Here is a 21,796-nt window from a genome sequence, read left to right on the forward strand (position 1 = left end):
AAATTAGTTTTAGGAATCCCAGTCTGTAGCTGCCTCTGGAATATGTTATGTGATGTTGTGTATCATAAGTCTGAAATGTGTATCTATCAAGAATCCATTTTGGAAAGCAAACGTAATTAATTTGCAACATTCTTCAATGTGGCTACCTAATACACCTTACATGGAAAGCCCAGAAGCTTCAATGATGCAGAAACACTGGAGCTGCGCTCTTTTACCTGCTGAGTGACCTGAAGACACTGGTGACAAAAACCACAGTGAGAAGATACCTGTTGTTTATGTATTGTGATGTATTGTATTGTGATGAATTGTCTTTTGTTTGTTTTTTGTTTGCTTCTCTGTATCTTGCATGCTCCTTGCATACCATCAATAAAATAAAAACAAAAAAAAGAGAAGATACCTGTTGGAGACGTGGAGAGCCAGAGAGAGACTTCTTTTCAGCTCAGAGTGCAGTATTGCTGCATCTCCATCAATATTTGTTCCTAGGGGCGGCTACATTATTTTATAGCTTATTTTGGCGATTTTGTTTATAACAATTCAATTCTAATGAATTTTGATATTTGTTTTAGGTTTTTTTGAACACTAATAATTGAATATGCATACGAAAGAGCCTTTGGACCAAACAAAACTGCATGGTGAGGGCTGAAAAAGATTTATTCAAATTGTGTTTTAGTGAAAGAACTTGACTTTTGTGCACCCTTTAGAGAATTTGTTAGAAAATACACAACACCGCCAGATAAACACTTATTTATTAAGGTGAGCCCAGAGATAGTTTACTACATGGTCATGTATGTGACAACTTCAGACGAGATCAAGCAGCGTTCTCCTGCAGTGTTCCAGGCGGTCTGAAAGTTCATTAGCGCAGGGCTCCCATGATGCCTTGGGAATGAACAACATGGCACCCAGACTACCACATGGGTTAATTGAAGGCAAAGCATTTAAGCAATTTATTCTGAAGGTCATGGTCCTTGTCCCCTTGGCGAGTTAACCTCTCGGTATACAGCACCTTGACAGATAAAAGGACATTGGTTAGATAGTGGAGTGCATGAAGTCAAAATCAAATCAAAGTCACTTTATTCAGTGTATCACAGTAACTCATAAAAGCAGATACAAATACAAAGTTAATAAAAGACACAAGAATAAGGCAAAAGTTGTTTCAACGAGTAGACTGAACCCCCCCCCCAAAAAAAAACCTAGGTACATAAAAACAAACAGTACAATTGTCTAAAAATTGGAGGTACAACAGAGCAGACCTCACTTAGTTAAGATTCAGTGACAAAAGTATTGGACGAATATGCATATGTCTCAGGTTGGCAAATTTACGACTTATAAAAACAACATGGAAAGTGTCATGGGCAACAGCCATATCAAATGTGCAAATAGCAGGTTCTAATGACTTATTCCAGCTGACTAAATTATGTGGAGACAAGTTTAGACAGAAATAGGTTAACAAACGTCTGTGCAAAACAGGCATATCTAATGTTAAATACAGTTCCAATTGACCTGAGGCATCTGTGAAGTCATATATATCAAATAAAGGACATTAGTATGGCACATGGGGCCCGATTCAAAGAACTAACTTAAGACAAAATCCTAAACTTACTACTTTTGGTATTCATAGAAGTTAGGATTTTGTCTTAAAACAGACTTAAGACAGACTTAAGACAGACTTAAGTTAGGATTTTGTCTTAAGTCTGTCTTAAGTTTGTCTTAAGACAAATTTAAGACAAAATCCTAACTTCTGTGAATACCAAAAGTAGTAAGTTTAGGATTTTGTCTTAAGTTAGTTCTGTAAATCAGGCCCATAGTGATCGGATCATGACATCAAGGCAGTCGTATTGAACGAGACAACAAACAATGAATTGGCAATAGGGGATAAACATCAAATCGGCTTCCTCATTACTATTTCAAGGTTTTTGGCACATTTCCAACTTTTATGGTATTCTCAAAGAATTCTAAAGGCTCTCGAGGGAAACTACACAGGATACAGTTTTCCTGAAGTGTGCCCAGCTCTTAACATTAACGCATGTAGAGTGTCCACCAAGGCCACTATTACGTGTTGAGTGGAGTGGTACTCATCAGGGCAGATCCCACGATGCCTAACTATAAGTCGCCAGGTGTTCCTGCACCTGGATGCTTCAGGTGCAGGAACACGAAAGTCTATTTTACAGGCTGGAAATCCTGTCTGGTAACATCGCTTTGGGACTGGGCTGCTAGACCAATACTACGTCACATTCAGAACTCAACAGTTTTTAGGGTTTTCCTGCACAAGTTATGGCAGGTATTACTTTGGGAAAGTTGTGCAGGGGAAAAACTGCACTTTATTTGTAATTCTGATTTGTTCTTAAAACCCCATTTGAGACTGAATTGAGATTACTGAAACCGGTTTGACAATGCCAAGGGTCTTATATATAACTATAAGAAACTATAGGAAAGTAGAACAGTTAAAATAAAGAATATCACCAAAAATATAAGGTGCTAGCAACTCCTGTGAGGCATGGTGAATGTTGGCAGAGAAATTCTTGTAAGTGCCCAGTGCACAGGGAGAACAATCACTTTGCTTTATTGATATTTGTGTTTTTAGGCTAATGAAATGAAACTCCTGCTTTTGGGAGCAAAGTTTCTCTAATAAAAAAACTTTGCTGATCATGCTCGGCAAGCCTGCAGTGTAGTGAGGGGAGTCCCAGCAGCGCCCTTTATAGCATAATGATCCCCACCAGACAGGTGGGGATTTCTAAATAGGACAAACCAGGGGACCGCCTGCCAGGATCCACATTACTCTCTTGGTGTCCAGTTAATAGTACTCCCTGGATCGAGTTGTCAATTTTCTGTAGGCTACTTCTTGGATTGGCGACCACGCACACCAAATGGCCAGTTGTGGATTTAAAAAGAGACTAACCACAGTCCACATACCATTCCTCTGCTTTCCTCCTCATTGTTAGGTGGCATCTACAATAGGGAGCAGGGAGAATAGATACTGTTTCTGGCTCATTGGATGAAACTGCAGCCTTCGGTGTGTTGGCTGGCTTTCATGAATCAGTTCTCGGTGGTTTGAAAGATGGGGGTATAGCGATTGGTTGAGGCAGTGGAGAAGTGATTGGTCATGTGAAATTTATTAAGGCATTGGCTTGTGGCGTGAGATTGAGGTCTTGAGCACAATGGTTGGCCTCCTTGAACCTGTTTCTGGTGGCGGACGAGTTGGGTTGGCTGTGATTGCCTTCAGCTGTGCACGTGTGGGTAGCTCATTTAAGCTCTGTGAGCATGCTCACTTATTTGCTGAGATGGAGCCTTTTTGCATGCTGATTGGATTTCGTGAACCTGATGGCAAAGCTGGGCAGGCCATCATTGGTTGGGGCTGTTGAGCAGCAGTCGGCTGCAGGACCTCTGTGAGGACACTGGATTGTCGGGCAAGACCCAGGAAACACCCAGACCTTGAGAGCTCTAGGTGGCCTTCTTGAACTTTTTCATGATGGTGTGAAAGCTGGGCAGGCTGTGATTTGCTGTGACAGCAAAGCAGCTTGTGGTCATGTAACTTTTCTGAGCACACTGGCGTGTGGGATTACACTAAGGCCCTGAACATGCTTTTTGGCCCTCTTAAACATGTTTGCAGGAAACCAGAGCTGGCTGAGATTGGCTTGCGACGCGAGGTAATGATAATGTCACATGACCTCTGTGAATATGCTGGATAGTGGGGCAGGACTGATGCCGCGGGCATGCTTGTTGCCCTTCATCAGTTTGTTTCTGTGGATGGGAATTCGGGCAGGACACAGTTGGCAGGTGCTGTGGAGCAGTGGTAGGACTCTTGACCTCTGAGTGCTCACTGGATGGTAGGTTAAAGCCTTGGTTATGCTAGTTGTCTTAAAGTGTTCCTTTTGGTGGGGCAGTGACAGAAAAAATGACTGGGGCCCCCATGGCTTACCACTCAAGACTTGGACTTGCATTTTTCTACTCTGTAGTGTTCCTGGATGCCATCTTTTCAGGGAGGATAATTAATATCACTGTAATAATACTCAGTGAGCTGAGGTTTTTGTACAGTCGAGAAATACAATAATTTCTGTGGTGGAACATAAGCCCTGTATGCTCACTTGCAACCGGTATGACAGTGTGTGAGCAGTGTCAATGTGTTTCTGAAAGTACAGTCTGTAGAGTATCACCTTATTCAGATTTTCTGATCTAACAGATAAGATGATCTAGCTTTCATACACGATCATCGCTTTATATGGAATGCTGAAACTGGTTCAGCCAATCAGAATGCATAATATTGTTGTCACTGCTGTTGTTTCCCTGGAAGTTCAATTAGAGTGTGAATTAGGAAAGTAGAGCTGAAAAGGACCGCTGGCCTTTGTGTGTCTGCACTGGGTAAGATTGGGCCACAGGTACTAATAACCTCATTGGCTACTTGATTTTGGGTGTCAACAAGTATGAAGGGCCTATTTAAAAAAAAAGAACAACTTCACTCTCGTGTTGGGGGAAGTTATAACCACAAGGAATGTTGTAAGGTTTCTTTATTTAACTTCAGCTGTGCAGTGCGAGGTAGCCTCATATTACACCTTGGCTGAAGATCTTGCTCTAAAACCCTTCTTTCCTGTTCCTGTCCCCTTTTATCTCTTGTGCCTCCTGTCTCTGACCTGAGGCAGAGGCATGGTCCTAGAGACCCTGACTCTACATCTCTACCATTTAAACATTATTATAAATCAAACGTCCTCAATAAGTCTGGGAGGTGTAGACATCACTCTGCTAGACCCAATCTTCAGTGGTGGAGCCTGCAGCTCGGTACACCTCTGGTCATGCAGTATAAGAGTTGGCACGTCAGACCTTTTGCCAAGGTTGAGAGGTGATCAAGGTCCTGACTGTGTTCACTATACCCTAAATGTGATGTATTTCTGGTTATCTATTTTCCAGGGCAGAACGTAAGGGTTGAGTGTTGAAAGAGGTGTCGGCTTTCTTCTGTTGCTTTTACTTGGCTACCACCCTGTTACCTGCTTTGAAGAGTGCTTCCTGCACCTGCTGTCTGACACCAGCATGAGCTTTCATTTTCTTTTTCTTCTCTCGTCCGTGGCTATGACTACATCAGAGCTCACAGGGTGCTCTGACGTCCACTGTGGTAACTTGGTGTGTATGGACCGCTCACACATGAGTGTGGCTGAACTTTCGTAGCGAACCCTGCATCGCATTTTGCGATGCAGGGCGTGCTACGAAATTTGTTTTATTAATTAAATTGTTTACTTACCTTCAATTATCTATACTCCAGTTTTTAGCACCCCCCACCCTGCCCCTCCCCTGCCCCGCCTCTCTGCCCCACCGAAACTCCCTCCACGGGCCGTGGCTGGTAGGGAATAAGCCTTTGCAGTATCTGATCAGCTCTGCTGGCATATGCGACTATGTGACATTGGGCCTCCAGGGTTCCAGAGTTTTGAGCCAGAAAAGCAGCAAGCACTACTGGGTTTGCAACCATCACTTCAATATGCAGCTTGGAGTTGAATATGCCTTGATGGTGGCCTTGGCCATAGCAGTCTTTATTTATTGGAAACTCGGCTCAGAGTCAAGAGACCACTGGAAAGCTACCCCTTGTCTTGTGAGGTGTCGAGGAGGAGCACTGATGTTGGCATAGTGTCAAACGTATTTGGCGCACAGCTGCTCGTACCCAGGAAGGAATGGAGCATGAGGACATTCCCTGGCGGATTGGCAGATGCAAGGGCAGCAACCTTGTCTGGGTCAGGATTCATACTCTCTTCTATGAGAAAGGTGTCCAAAGAATTTCAACTTGGTCTAATGGAATTCATATTTGCTGGATTTGAGGGTGAGACCAGCTTCACAGAAAAAATGCACCATCACGTGCATCGCGGGTGGCCTCAAGAAATGTGTTCGTTGCTGCTGTAGTTGAACACGTTCTTCACTTGCTGAATGATCTTGCGGATGACTTCCTGAAAAAAAAATTCTGCAGGCAAAATCTCGTAATTCAGTCTCTTGTAGCAGAACAAGCACAAATGAGTGATAAATGTTGTGATATTTCCGCACCTCTCCTCCAGTTCAATCAGATGGTAGCCCTTGTTAAGGTCCAGTTTGCAGACATTGACTTGGGTGATCATATCTGCGATGTACGGACTGGGATGGCGATCTCAGTGTATTGTCTTGTTTGGCTGGCGCATATCTATGCATATACTGCCAGCCCCTGGATTATACTTCTTCGGGACGACCACAATAGGAGACACCCAAGGTGTGGGGCCCTCAGATGGCTTGATGATATTAAGGTTGAGGAGGTTGTCAATTTCTCTTTATACAGCTTCTTGAAGATAAAATGCGACTCTCCTGTGTCCCTCTGCCACTGGGCAGACTCTCACATCTATGTGAAGGCAGAAACTGGTATCTTGTAGTTTTCCAAGACCAGTAAAGAGTGTTGGGAAATGGTGAGTAATGTTGGGGACTGTCTCAAGGTGGAGGTTTATGTAGATGACCCCCACTGCCGCCACTGTGGCAAAACTTAGAAGGCACGCATGTGATGTCTTGCCTTGTAGCTCATACATGGGAGCTGTATCAGATTATGGGCCATGTGAAAAGGATGCGGTGAAGGAACCACTGATATGTAGTGGTTTGGATGTGGCCAAGGTGCAGACTCTTATGGGAGAGTGTTCGAGCTACAGTGCTAGGTTGAGTGCTTTGAATTGATCAAAGGACATAACATTGATCAACACCCCACTATCAATGATGAAAGATATGTACTGTTTGTTCAGGAGTAGGACTGGGCAGGACTGGGCAGGTGCACAAGGCATTTGGAAGGTGAACCTGATGAATGACTTCAGTGCCCGTGTGTACTTGTATGAGTCTGAGGCTCGAGGAAGGATCTAGACATAGGACCTTGGGCACAGTACTCAACAGTGTGTAACATAGAAAGTGGCATTGCTACTTTGCTTACAGTATGTGAGGGTGGGCATGAACTTCCCCATGCAGGGTATGGGTGTATCTTCTCCCCATAATTGTATCCTCCTTCAGTATCAACTAACTGCGCACAGTCTTGGAGAGTGGCAAGATTTTGCCTGCTGATGACATTGATAGATGCACCACTGTCGACAATGAAGTTCAGGAATCTACCATCAGAGGAGTGGTGTTTTGATCAAGTGCAGAAGACAGATTTGAAATGATTTTCTTTACCACAGCCTTTGCACACTTGTCCGAATGCTGGGCACTTTCTGTTATGTGGTAACATCAGTCCACACCTGTAGCAGAATTTCCTGTGTCCGACTGCCATGTCTCGTGATTGGCTTTGCGAACTTGTTGCCTATTGCATATGGCCAGTACAGGTTTCCCAGTGCTCATACCCGCTTCCATGTCTGCTGCCTGCTTTTCAGCACATTCCTCTGTGTGGGCCGTGGCAAGCATCTTTGTTAGAGAGTGAGTTTCTTGAAGCATTTGCCTTCAGAATGCTTCTGATTGACAGCTGTCAGTGATCCTAAGACACATGGCCTGTTCATTGGAGAATTCAGACAGTGTTTGATGAGGGTTTTAAGATGCTCGATGAAACCCTCCATCGACTCCTCTGGCTATTGTTGAGTTTTGCCAAACATGTACCTTTCATAGTTCGCATTGTTGGCAGGATTAAACTTTTTGCAAGTTCGTCCTTGAGCTTGCAATAGGTGTTGGCTTTTCCTTTGGGAATTTTTGTGAGGGTTTTTTTGACGCCATCGTCCACAAGATTTTTGAGATTATCAATTATTTTGGTGTCATCGGACTCATCAGCACCTCGCTGAAGCTATCAAATTTCATGATACAGTCAGCCCATTGAAACCCTATGTTGTGCTACTAGGACATATCAAACAGGGGCTATGGCTTCAAGAACACAGCAGCATCGTATGCCGGTCAGCAGGCATAATGGCAAACGGCAGACTGAGTACACACAGTGCAGTAGCAAAGACGAAGCAAATGCACACCACACCAGAAGTAGTAGGCACCAGTGGATAATGAACCACAAGGTCGAAACTGCCAGGAACATTGCTATGGCAAGGATGACAAATGTGGAACAGCATCTTGGCAGAGGAGAAACAATAGCCATGAGCATTGCTAGGGCAGAACCTATGGATGCTGAAAAGCCAGGCAGAGTAGAAACAATTTGGGAGGTGAGGGACCTCCCAATCCCAGATGGCTGTCAGCAGTAGATAGAGTTATACTTGAAAGTAATGGGCAATCCCAAACCAAGATGGCCGCTCACAGTCAATGAGGCCTGAGATGCAGTGCACAGTAGATACAAATTGGGAGGTGAGGGTCTACCAATCCAAGATGGCCACCAGCAATAAGCAGGGTTAGGTTGTAGACGATGGGCCACCTCAATCCAAGATGGCTGCTCTCAGGCAGGAAGAGCAGTGTGGCAGAGCAGGTGTCTCAATTCAAGATGGCTGCTGGACCAGGATCGAGATCCAGGGCACTGGGGCAACTATGTAGAATGCGCAGCAGGCACTCCAGGCTGCACAAATAAGGAGTTTGAAGTTGTGAGGTCAGTACACTATTGCTTTGACTCTGGGTGGTGTTAAGTAGAGGCTCACAGGAACAAGTGGGAGTAAAGTAATTTATTCCATTAGACAACACACCGCAACATGCGTGAGGGTCGCAGCCAGGCACCAACTGATCAACTGTCAAAACAAAAACCAAGCTGTCAACATTCCAGCTGGCTAAACCAATTACGCGCTGGGGACAGCTCGCGCAGTTACAGGTAATGGAAATAGAAAAAGGATAATGCACAACACATCTCCTTCCCTATGAGAAGGCATTAGGAAACAAGCTGCAGATTTAAAGTAATTTGCAAAGTAGTGCTATTCACAAACAAAGTCATCAAATCTACTGGGTTTTTTAAGAACCCTGCCAAAACTACTGGTGCTTGCTTTAGTTCCAACTGCATCACACATAGGTGCGTCCGCAGGTGCTGTAACAGTTCCCTCCTTGCTGAGCAAAGATTCTCCTGCCTCTTTGTACATACGATTACTCTCTGCTTTCTCAGACTCATCCTCCTCTTGTCTATTTCCAGAAGAGTAGATCTCACATGTGTCCTGGTATACCACAGAGGCATCTGTGCTGGAGTCCTCGCGTTCACCAATAGACTCGATGTTTCCAAAGTCTTGTCTAGTCTGGTTACTACGTGTTTCAGGCGTTTCTCTATCACCATCCTCCTCTTCTTCTTTGGACTCTCCATCCTCAAATTGTGATACTCCGCAGCATTTGTCCTCTCGCTCGGGGCATTGTTCTCTACCGTCCTCTAGGTTAATTTCCAATCTCTGACAGACAGACATTGCAGAGGCGTGCCAAACCCTTCCATCACTGAGCAAGGCTGAATTACAGAAAACCCTCACTACTTCCAGAGGCGCAGAGAATTTGCTATCACCTTTGGCAATGTGTCCGCTTTTCTTCACTCTGACTCTGTCTCCTACTCTGATGTTGAACTCCTTGCAATTCTTGCTCTTGTCGTATTTTTCTTTATAGGCTTCGTGTGCTTCTTTGATCTTTTCTCTGATGGCATCTACTGACCATTCCTTTCTCATCGTAGATTTGAACCAACCAATATTGTCTTTGGAGATGGGGGTCCTACCCCTCATAACTTCGAAAGGACTCACCAACGGTTTTACCCCTGGTGTGATTTTGTATCCCCAAACCATCTTGTTCACTTTTTTCCTCCAGCATTTTCCGTTGTTATTCGCTATTTGGATGGTCCCTTTTATCACTCTATTGAATCTTTCCACCGCTCCATTTCCCGCCGGGTGGTATACTGATGTGTTTTTATGGTTGATGCCATTCCTTTCTATAAATTTCTTGAAAGCATCTGCAGTGAATTGGCTCCCATTATCGCTGACAATTGTTCTTGGGATTCCTACCCTGGTGAACACTTTCTCCATGACTTTAAGCACGTCACTAGTTTCTACTTTTCCACAAACCTTCACCTCAGACCACATTGAAAGGTGATCCACTGGCACTAAGACATACACTCCTTCATCCTGCCATCTTACTGGTCCCATGATGTCAATGCCAACTCTTTCCCATGGTGCGTCTGGGCAATTCAATGGCTGAAGTGGGGGTCGCAGGGTCGTCTGAATTTTGTCTGAATTTTCGCATTCAATGCATTTTCTTATGGCTCTCTCCACTTGCATGTCACAACCTGGCCACCAATACCAACATTTTATTCTTTGTTTGGTTTTGTTCATACCCAAATGTCCTTCGTGGCATATGTTGATTATTCTTTCCCTGAGGCCTTTTGGAGGTATTACTTTTCCTTGTCTTAGGATGAGATTGTCCTCCACCGACAGCTCATTTCTCAGTTCCCAAAATATTCGTAATTCATTTTCCAAGTATTTTTTCTGTGGGCTACCTTTTACAATGTGATCCTTGATAACTTGAATTTGTTTATCATTGGAACATTTCTCCATCCATTCGCTCCTTTTTATGGTAGGGAATTCTTCACTGATGCTTGCAACACTAAGATCCTCTTCTTGTGCTGTTGTACCTGTGTGTTTCAACGGAAGCCTGCTCCAAAAATCTGCTACTACATTTTTCGCTCCGGGTAAGTACTGTACATCATAATTATAATCCAACAGTCCGATGGACATTCGTGCCAAACGTGGTGAAGCATTGTACAGCCTTTTCACAGTCAACACCTTAGTTAGAGGTTTGTGATCACACCTCAAAATTATCTTCTTTCCCTAGATGTACTAGCGGAAATGCTCCATTCCCCAAACGCACGCCAACGCTTCTCTTTCAATCACAGAGTATCTTTCCTCTGTCGCTGTTAGTGAACGTGAGGCAAATGCGATGGTTACCTCACTACCATTGCTCTCGATCTGGGTGAGTACAGCACCGAGCCCTTTACTGCTTGCATCTGTTGTTATTACACATTCCAATTTTCCATCAAATCCTTGCAGAGCCGGTGCTTCACAAATTTCTTTCTTAAGTTGCTTAAATCTCTCTTCACATGCACTGGTCCACTCACATTTGCTCTTGTTCTTAAGAAGTGTCCTGATGTTGTACGTTTTAGTTGAAAAGTCTTTTACAAATTTAGAGTAGTACTCCACCAATCCTAAGAAGGCTCTAAGTTCATCTTTGTTGGTTGGTACCGTCGCCTCTTTAATTGCTCCGATGAGTTCCTTCTTAGGTCTTATTCCATCACTTGAGATTTCATGGCCAAGATAGTTGACTCGATCTTTACTGAATTTGCACTTCTTGAATTCAGCTGTCAATCCACATTTCTCCAATTTCTTCAGTACTTGTGTTAATCTACTGTCGTGTCCACTTTGATCTTTTCCATGACCAGGATGTCGTCTTGAAAGATGAGTATGTTTTTCACACCCTTAAAGATTTATTGTATTAGTCTCTGGAATAACGCTGCAGCAGACGCTATGCCGAAAGGTACCTTTTTGAACCTGAAACACCCGAATGGTGAGATGAAAGTGGTGAGGTGTTTGCTATCGGGGTGTAAGGGTACCTGGTGGTATGCTGCCGCCAGATCGATTGTGGAGAAAACTTTCATTCCTTTTGTGAGGGACAGCATTTCTCCAATTCTTGGCAAAGGGTACTGGTCAATGAGAATATTTTTATTGAGGTCCCTTAGGTCCATACATATTTATTTTCTCGCGACCACCAAGGGCGCGACCCACTGCGCTGACTCTGTGGGTTCTATAATGTCTGCTTCCAGTAGTTTATCAATTTATTTTCTGACTTCTTCTCTTAGGGGTCCATTAGGATGTCGGGCGGATTTGCTCCGCCAGGGTGGCGGTGGCCACCGCCACCCTGGCGGAGCAAATCCGCCCAACATCCACAGCCCAATTCCCCCCCGCCATATTAGTATGGCGGGGGGGACCGCGGCGGTGCAAAACACCGCCCACATGTTTTCCGCCCGGTCGCCTTGCGGCCGGGGCGGAAAACCAGTAACATGGTGGCGGTGTCTGTCAGACACCGCCCGCCATATTACTATGGGCATTTGTCAATGCCTTTCTGTGGCGGCATTGCCGCCACGGAAAGACATGCGGAGCCTCCCTGCGGGGGCCCGTTGCGGGCCCCCGGGAGTCCGGGGCTTGGGGGGTGCACATGGGGGGTACCTATGGTACCCCCCCGTATTTCAATGTGCAACATGGCAGGCACCGCGCGGTGCCTGTCATGTTGTGCTTTGAAATGCACAACGTGCATTTTTACCATTGCGGCGGGCGGAGATTTCAGCTCCGCCCGCCGCAATGGTAAATATACAGGATGCGCCCGCCTGTGTGGCGGCCGCATCCTAATGCCCAATTCGGGACCCCCGCCCTGTAGGCGGGTGGTCCACATCCCCGTTAGGGTGGCGGGTGGGCAAAGCCCGCCCGCCATCCTAATGTGCCCCTTAGTGTTAAAGGTACATGCCTTACTTTATGTACACATGGGTTAGTCTTATCCTTTAACTTGATTTTGTGCTGGAAACCCTTCAATTTTCCTATTTTCCCATTGAACACTTTAGGAAACTTTTCCACAAGTTCCTCACTCATGGCCGTGTCCAGTTGCATGACCAACACCGGTTCTGCTCTGTTAGGGTTGAGAGTAATGCCAAGTTTCCCCTTGTCCCTCCACCCTAAAACAGAGGGTCCAGTCACTGCCACGTACAGTTTGCTGTCCATTGCTCTTTCTTTGAATACAAAATTTAACTTCCTATAACCCACGAGTTCTATTGGTTGGTTCGTGAAGGTTTTCAACTTTATATCTGGTTTTTCCATACTGTTCCCTAGAACTTCTTGAAACTTGTTTTTCCACACCTCTTTGTTTACAATGGTACACGGAGCACCGGAATCTGCTATTATCTCCACCTCTACACCACCAATCGTCATTATGCACTTAGGTTTTTTTAAAATTATGTTTTCATCATCTTCATTTTCCTCATTTGTGTCCGTGATATTAAGTACACATAGATTGTATTCTGAGTCCTCAGATGACTCGCTCGCATCTTCACTTCCTTCCTCGTGAACAAACTTGACTCTTGTTCTCTCTTTCCTTATGCATGCTTTTTGAAAATGGCCAATTAGACCACACTTTCCACACTTGTTATTTTTTGCTGGACAATTCCAATCGTTTGCAAGATGTTTACTGCTACCGCAACGAAAGCATCTTAATTCTTCATATTTTTTCCCATAAATACTTTGTTTAGGTTTCTCTTTGCTTTGACTTATGTAGTCTGTTTTCTTTTTCCTTGTTCCTATTACTTTTGCTACTACAGTGGAAATATAATCTTTGCCTTTGTTTTCATTAATTACTTCCTTGGCGCATCTACCCGTCAATTCTGCTTTCTTTACTATCTCAATAACTTGTTGCAGTGGTTTCTCTTCTTTAGCCCATAGCGCATCTTGTATGTCAGAATTTGCTGCACACATGACTATTTGATCCCTAATTAAATCATCATGCATATTCTCAAATTTACAAGTCAACGCTAAGTTCTTTAATGCAGCCACATAGTCATCAATACTTTCTTCTTTCCCTTGTTTTCTTCTGTAGAACTTGTACCTGTGGACTGCCGCACAAATCATTGGTTTGTAGTATCCATCTAAATCTTCTAGTGCTTCATCATACACATTCCTGTCACCACCATTACGTGCTTTCTTATTAATATTTTTGTAAACATCCAATCCCCCTGCACCTAAACAATGCAACAGTATGTTTTTTCTTTTCTTCAGGTTTTATTGGTTCATCTTCTTTCTCAAATGTGGAAATGTAATTTCAAAAATATTCTTTCCATTTTTCCCATTTCACTGGAGGTGTACCTGTTTCCCTTAAAAAAAGTTCTGGTGGTTGTAAATTGTAGTTGTTACTGTTTGCCATTTTCCTAGTTCCAAAAACGTATTTCTTTTCCTTCCGGTTACAGTTTTCTTCCTTGTAAATACCACGGATCACTGAAATAATATCGAGGGACAAAATATCGACTTGCCAAAATATCGTGGACAAAATATCGACAGTCAAAATATCGAGTTTGTATCTACAAACAGGTAAGTACAAAAATATCGAGTACAAAATATCGTTAACAATAATATAGATGTAAAAAATATCGACTTTATAAAAAACAGTGTTAAATTAAATTAATATTAAATTTTAATTACTAAAATATACTTAAAAATACTTAAATTAAATTATAATAATTAAATAATAAATGAAAATAATAAAAATAATTTTTTACAATCTTATTTGTTGACCCTGAACCCTAAAATGTACCCCTTTACCCAAAAACCCAAAACTGACCCTGAACCCTAAAAATACCCCTTTACCCAAAAACTAAAAACTGACCCTGAACCCTAAAAATGCCCCTTTACCCAAAAACTGAAAACTGACCTTGAACCCTAAAAATGCCCCTTTACCCAAAAACTGAAAACTGACCCTGAACCCTAAAAATGCCCCTTTACCCAAAAACTAAAAACTGACCCTGAACCCTAAAAATGCCCCTTTACCCAAAAACTGAAAACTGACCCTGAACCCTAAAAATGCCCCTTTACCCAAAAACTAAAAACTGACCCTGAACCCTAAAAATACCCCTTTGCCCTAAAACTTAAAACTGACCCAAAACCCTAAAAATGCCCCTTTACCCAAAAACTGAAAACTGACCCTGAACCCTAAAAATACTCCTTTACCCAAAATTTATCAATATTATTTAATTACCAAATAATTATTAATTAACAATAACAATAAAGTAAATATATTAACACATTATCTGTAATTATTTTAATAATTAATATTAGTTTTTTCCCAATTAATTACTTAACAATAACACAAAATTATATATATTAAAATGTACTCTAATTAATGTAATTAACTAATTACAATTAATTAATTACCAATTAATTACTAATACAAAATATGTACAAAATTATATTAATTAATTAACTAATTATTATTAATTAATTATCAATTAATTATTAATTATAAATATTTACAAACATATATTAATTAATTAATTATTATTAAATTACTTCCCACCCTATTCCCCTATAAACCCACAACCCGCTACAGAATTACATTACGCAATTATTAAAAAAACAAAATTCATTTAATAAAATATTTTATAACATTAATACACACATTTCACACATATTATTACATAAAAATACACTATAAAATATTATATATTATTAAAAATTCGATATTTTTGCTATCTATATTTTATACAGTCGATATTACTTCACTTACCTGAAAAACGATATTTTTGTAGTCGATATTATGTTCAGTCGATATTTTGTCCAGTCTATATTTAAAACTCGATATTATGTCCAGTCGATATTTTGGAGTCGATATTTTGTCTGTGCACCAAATACCACACGTGTGGTTTCCCTTTACACTTTTATTTCTCTTTGTTCCTCTGCATGTAAATTCACCTGGGGAACTCCCTTTATACTTATTTTTTGTATTCCATAAACAGCTTTTAGTTACTGGTTTCCTTCAGAATTACTCTTTTTTATTTTTGCGCTCTAGTCTAGTTTGCTGTGGCCTTTACTTTATTAACTCGCAAGAAGGCGCCAACTACGTCAAATACGTTGCGCAGCCGTTCGCGCCGCAAAGCTGAGGAGAATCCAAGCTCCTTAACACAGTCGGAGTCGACGCAGAAGTACCTTTCTCCCTGTACGTGCCGCTTCACATTCTATTCATGTCAATTTCTCCTAAGTCTCACTCCCTACGTGAGTTACGCAAACGCTCGTGCCACACGCTGGCGAGAGCTCCACACTTCGAGCAGACTGCCGGAGCCGACACGGCACTTTTATTTCACAATTCCTTAACAAATGCTTCAAATAAGGTAATTTCTCCTCATTAACTTGTTGCGTGAATTGCTCTCATCAATTTTTTTACTCCCCTTAAGGTTAATTCAGATTTACTCTTCACGCATTGCTGTAAATAAATCTTCTTTATCTCTCCTTAATATGACTCGCTAATAAGTTCGTTGTACCATATTTCCTTTATTTATTCTGGCTGCCTTTCCTCATAATTTTGCTTGCTGTCATGTAAGGATTCCTCTAAAGTCGTTATTCTTAATTTTTCTACTCTCCTACCGGAGTGGCTTCAAGTGGGTTCGTGGTGTGAAGTCTATACCTCGTCGCCAAATTGTTAAGTAGAGGCTCACAGGAACAAGTGGGAGTAAAGTAATTTATTCCATTAGACAACACACCGCAGCAAGCGTGAGGGTCGCAGCCAGGCACCAACTGTCAACTGTCAAAACAAAAACCAAGCTGTCAACATTCCAGCTGGCTAAACCAATTACGCACTGGGGACAGCTCGCGCAGTTACAGGTAATGGAAATAGAAAAAGGATAATGCACAACAGGTGGGCTTATTTGAGAGCTGTGTGGGGCTGGAAGGCGAGCAGGTACTGCAGCGTGTGCGAGGTTCCCTGGGGGACTGACTGATGTCGGAGCACAACTCGCACTTGGTGAAGCTAGCGCAGGAAGTAGAGGTTGGAACAATGTGCGCTCGGTGTGGTGGTAAATCAGATCGCCGGGTGAGGAGATGGGTCTTGCCTCTTGTAGTGCCCTGGGACTGGCTGACAGAGCACAGCATGAATGCAGGATGCGAGGTATGCACTTGCTCGGATAGCCACGTGAGCTTGTGTTTACCTTGTCGTCACCAGTTGTTGTGTTGGTGAAAGTAGAGAGGCATGAAACGAGGAATGTTGTAAGGTTTATTTATTTAACTGCGGCTGTGACTGAAGATCCAGCTATAACCCCCCCTCTCTGGTTCCTGTCTTCTTTCATCTCTTCTGCATCCCACCTACACCTACCTCCTCCGGCTGTGGCTGTGATGACACTGCCGGCCAGAGTCAGGGTCCCAGATAACCCTCCTTTACACTTACCTTCTACTCAGTCCTATAGCTTTGGGGCAGGTCCTATGTAGAGAGGATTAATTGCAGTTAACACCATGAGCAGTGTGCTAAAATACATAAATCAATGTTACAGACACAGTCAGTGCCTCCAGGGTGTGTTTTTAAGAATGTTCCAAACATTTTGACTGCTGGCAAGGACAAAGCATAACATTTAGATAATGTGCAAACAATTAATAAATACATGATAATGGCCCCTGTAGAAACAAATATAGGCAGGAATACAGGGGTGAAGCATTCCATAAACAACAAAAGACAACTCTGAACGCAGACTGAGCGACCATCAACTATATATATAAATATATAAATATAAATATATGAGTATTCCAGGAGCGAAGCATTTGCCATAATATGTGATTGATGTGCTGACACAAAAATTTATTGAACCGAACAATATATTTACATGGAAGGACTAAGGACCTATGTACTTATATCAAAAAGTATTGAGTTAAATACTTTAGCTATATAGGTTTAAAAAGGCTCTCTACCAATTATGTACCTATTTCAATTATCATATCTAGAGCCATTAGTGGAGACAGCTCCACGTTGGTCCCTGTTAGATTGTTTTCATTTTTGTTCTGTTGATATTGAGTGATATGTGAAGTGTGTTACCAGAAGATGGATGTGTGTGCTGTGCATGATTTGTATGTATCTGTGGTTCATGAGATTGAATGAGGATAGAAACATTTCTTGAAGATGCCCAGAGCAAAACACACTAATGTATGGGTAGAAATTATGTACGTGTTTTGTGAGAATTCATTCTGACATGTTTTGTATGAAATACTGACAAACTTGCAACTAAATAAGATAATTGTTTCATGACTAATGGCCCTTTTGATTGCATGGATATATATCGCATGGCTGTTTGGAGATTGGAAAGGGGCGACCACTCGGTCCCCCCCGAACGTATGGTTGGGTGCCTCGATCCCCCCGGGAAACCATTTTGGGCGGGGAGCGTGGCCCGGCTGGTATGCCCGAAGTGGCGTAGCCGGGGCGCGCCTTCTCCCGCCCAAGAGGGGTTGTCCTAGACACCTCCACAGAAGACCACTCCCCTGTAGGCGTACAGGAGGAGGGTACACGCCCTCCCGCAGAAGAATAAATGGAGCGGGAATCCGAAGAAGCGTCCTCTTGTTCTTCGGCTCGGAAGGCTGCACCCACTCGTTGCTCGTGAGCCCTCGACGGAACAAGCAGCAATTTTGAGAACTTGTAATCTTGGGGCATATTATCAAGCCTGTGCGCTAAAATTATCGCCGCTTTATCGGCCGAAAACGGCCGATAAAGCGGCGATAATGGGCTTGATAATATGCTCTGTGGAATTCCAATCGAAGCCCATGTTAGATGTCTTCACATCTAACATGTGCTTCGATTGGAATTCCATAGAGCATATTATCAAGCCCATTATCGCCGCTTTATCGGCCGTTTTCGGCCGATAAAGTGGCGATAATTTTAGCGCACAGGCTTGATAATATGCCCCCTTGTTTTTTCTCTTTCAGTTATCTGGAGTTCGAAGAAAGCTGGACCTCGTAGATTGACCAAAGGCGGGATACTCGAAACCATGGCCGGCAAGAAAGCAGAAAAGGGTTCCGAGACGGATAAGGTCTTACGCCTATTGTCGAACCGGATGGCTTGCATGGACCGAAAACTCGGACAAGTCCAATCGATCAGTAGAGGTTTGGCGGAGGTAAAGAAGCAATTGGCCGTATTGAGCAACCCGGGTCATCTAAAAAAGGTAATAGGCCCGGCCTTGCTGGGAGTCGTCCCCGGGGGTAGAGGGAAACGGGTTAAGCAGAGGACGGTTTCGGGGGAGGTCCCGGTTCCAGAGGTACCCCCAGTCGCCCCCCTTGTGCCGACAGACAACCCGGGACAAAACCCAGATTTAGGCCAGCCGATCCCGGTGGTGATCACTCCGGCCGGGGATGATGAAATGCCTCCAGAATTGGCCACCCAGTTGCAGCATGGCTCAAGACAAAGGCAGGGGGCACAGTGGCCCCCGGAGATCCGGCCGAAGAGGCCAGAATACTAATCAAGCAGTTGCGGCAGTCGAGAGACGTCGCAAGAGCGAGTGTTCCTCTTGTTCCCCCACAGGTGGCACCGGTAGGACCAGCAGTTGGTCAGGAGAAGACGGCGGGAGCAACGGCCGATCCGGGTAAGCTCGCATTGCCAATGGCGGGAGAGGGCTCAATACCCTCGAGGCGGGAAAAGGTTGCACAGCACATTCCTATGGCCACGAAAGAGTTAATATGGGGGGACAAGTATGTCAACATGTTTTCATTATTAACTGACCATCGCGAGATGGAATATGCTAAAACGCAGAAGGATTTGTGGCACCCGAGCGTCTGGCGCGCCAAGATGGCGGAGTTTATGGTGGAGGAAACAGAAACGAACTGGGTTAAGGCCTTCTCTATATTTACTGCAGTTATGGGGGAACGTAAACCCGAGGTTATGACTGAGTTGACTTGCTATCAGAATCGTATTATGGATTTTTATTCAATGTATGAGGGGGAGGAATGGAAAGGTTATGACATGAAATTCCGAAAAGCAAAAGAATATGATGCTACGTTGACTTGGGATTGTCTGGATTCGGTGTCATGGCACAAGCAGCTCCTGCCAGGGGCGGCAGGTATGTCCTCGCCAGGCGGGAGTGGGTCAGGGGTTGTACGCCAAAAGCCCGCGGTGCCCTTTCGAGCGGGCACCGGTGGGGATTACCAGCCTAAGACCGGTGGGAATGGCGGCAAACGTGGGGTCTGTTGGGGCTTCAATCGAGGCAACTGTAACAGACCGCAGGGGACATGTAGGTTTAAGCATGTGTGTGCCGGCTGTGGGAATTCCTCACACCCGGAAAGTTCATGTAGATCGAAAAATAGCGGGACGGGAGGAAAAGGAGGGTCTAAGCAGGATTGAGGTAGACCGTTGTGACCGATTGCCTACACCCGTTGATCTCATGGCTATGACTCCTTGGTTAAACAAATACCCTGATCATGTATCCGCTGGGGTGTTGAGGAAGGGATTCTCGCATGGCTTCCACATCCCGGCGGGGGATTTTCGGGGGGACTCCTTTTGTAAAAACCAGTTATCGGTACAGCACAACCCAGGCGTGGCAGAGAAGAAGATAGCAAAAGAAGTCGGTTTAGGGCAAGTGGCACGGCCTTTTCATCGCCCACTTCATCGCCCACCGGTGGCGAAGTTCATCTGTTCCCCGTTGGGGGTTGTCCCGAAGAAAGACCCAGGGGAGTTTAGACTTATACATAACCTTTCTGCTCCAAGGGGTTCCTCGGTGAACGATGCTATTGACCCAGAAGTTTGTTCAGTACGGTATGCATCATTCGATGATGCCGTGGCCATGTTAAACCACCTGGGCCCTGGGGCGCTGATGGCGAAATCAGATATCGAATCGGCGTTCCGGCTGCTCCCGGTGCACCCACAGGATCAGCGCTTGCTAGGTTTTGCATTTCAAGGAAGTTATTTCATGGATAAATGCATGCCTATGGGTTGCTCCATTTCTTGTGCCTATTTTGAAATGTTCAGCTGTTTTCTAGAGTGGGCATTTACCGAGGCTACAGGGCATAGGCATGTTATGCACTATCTCGATGATTTCCTGTTCTTGGGGGCAGCCGGTGATACGAACTGTGCACCGGCGCTGCACGGCTTCTGCATCCTCATGCGGGAGTTTGGAGTTCCATTGGCACCAGGTAAGACGGTGGGACCATCTACTTCACTGGAGTTTCTGGGAATTGAACTCGATTCTGTGGAGGGATGTTTCCGTTTACCGATGGACAAGGTGGCCAAGTTTAGGGCTTCCTTGACGCAATGCCTGGGCAAGGAGAAAGTGACCCTGCACCAGTTACAACAAACAGTGGGTCAGCTTAATTTTGCTTTGAGGGTAATGCCTATGGCCCGCCCCTTCTCACGCTCTATTGCACAAGCTATGGTTGGTCTCAAAGAGGGTCACCACCGTACGAGACTGTCGGCAGAGGTTCGCCAGGATATGCGCATTTGGTTGGCATTTCTGGCGGACTTCAACGGTCGAGTCGTGTGGAACTCGCCGCCAGCATCTTCGGATGAACTAGGTCTATGGACCGACTCAGCGGGGAGCGTGGGATTTGGCGCCATCTTAGGTAATTGATGGTCGGCGCAAACATGGCCGACGTGGTGGCACTCCAACGGTCTTACAGGTAACATTGGGTTCTTGAAGTTATTCCCCATCTGGGTCGCTCTGATGGCATGGCCTGACGACTTCAGGAACCGCTCAGTGGTGTTTTGGTCTGATAATACGACTGTTGTCGACTGCATTAACCAACAGGCAGCACGCTGTAAATGGATCTTGAGATTGTTGAAAGAAATTGTGCTGCTTTGCATGAGATTGAATGTACAGTTCAGGGCGAAACATGTGCCAGGCGTACTGAATCATGCGGCTGATGCACTCTCTCGTTCACATATGCAGGCATTCAGGGGTTATCTACCTACAGCGGACCTAGTGGCGGCACCATTCCCAGAAGCACTATGGCTAATCGGTGCCCCAGATTACAGGACCTCGTGGCAGCAAGCTTAGCCCCCAGGACAAGGAAAGCATACGAAGGAGCGTTTCGTTCCTATTGCACATTTTTGGGTCCCACAGGGAGTCAGAACTGGGGTCAGGAGGAATCCTTCCTGGGGTTCCTGGTAGCGCTGCACAGGGAGGGCCGATCAGCGGCAACGGCCAGTAGGCATAGAGCGGCCATTTCATTCATGGCACAGGTGCATGGCAGAAAGGACCTGGCGGGTTCCTTTCTAGTTAAGAAGGCCCTTCGGGGCTGGCAGCGCCTCGAGGGTCGCAAGCGTGATAGGCGGCGCCCGATTGGCTTGGCCAGACTGTCTCTGCTTTTAGCAAAGCTGGATGAGACGTGTTCCTCCCATTTCGAAGCAGTTCTGTTCCGGGCAGCTTTCGCATTGGCATTCCATGGGGCTATGCGGGTGAGCGAAC

At 44.5% G+C, this 21,796-nt stretch overlaps 1 long non-coding RNA gene across 1 annotated transcript in view; it reads right to left on the bottom strand.

Annotated features, from left to right (window-relative positions):
* Nucleotides 1–729: 729 nt before the first annotated feature.
* The window catches only part of LOC147693608 (uncharacterized), a 94,531-nt gene continuing 73,464 nt past the window's right edge, over nt 730–21,796 (bottom strand). The window contains exon 3 of the long non-coding RNA XR_015299116.1: nt 730–1,003. This is a non-coding gene — a long non-coding RNA (uncharacterized LOC147693608). The remainder of the gene's footprint in view (nt 1,004–21,796) is intronic.

Source organism: Lissotriton vulgaris, chromosome 8 (assembly GCF_964263255.1).
Source record: "Lissotriton vulgaris chromosome 8, aLisVul1.2, whole genome shotgun sequence".
Classification (NCBI taxonomy): domain Eukaryota; kingdom Metazoa; phylum Chordata; class Amphibia; order Caudata; family Salamandridae; genus Lissotriton; species Lissotriton vulgaris.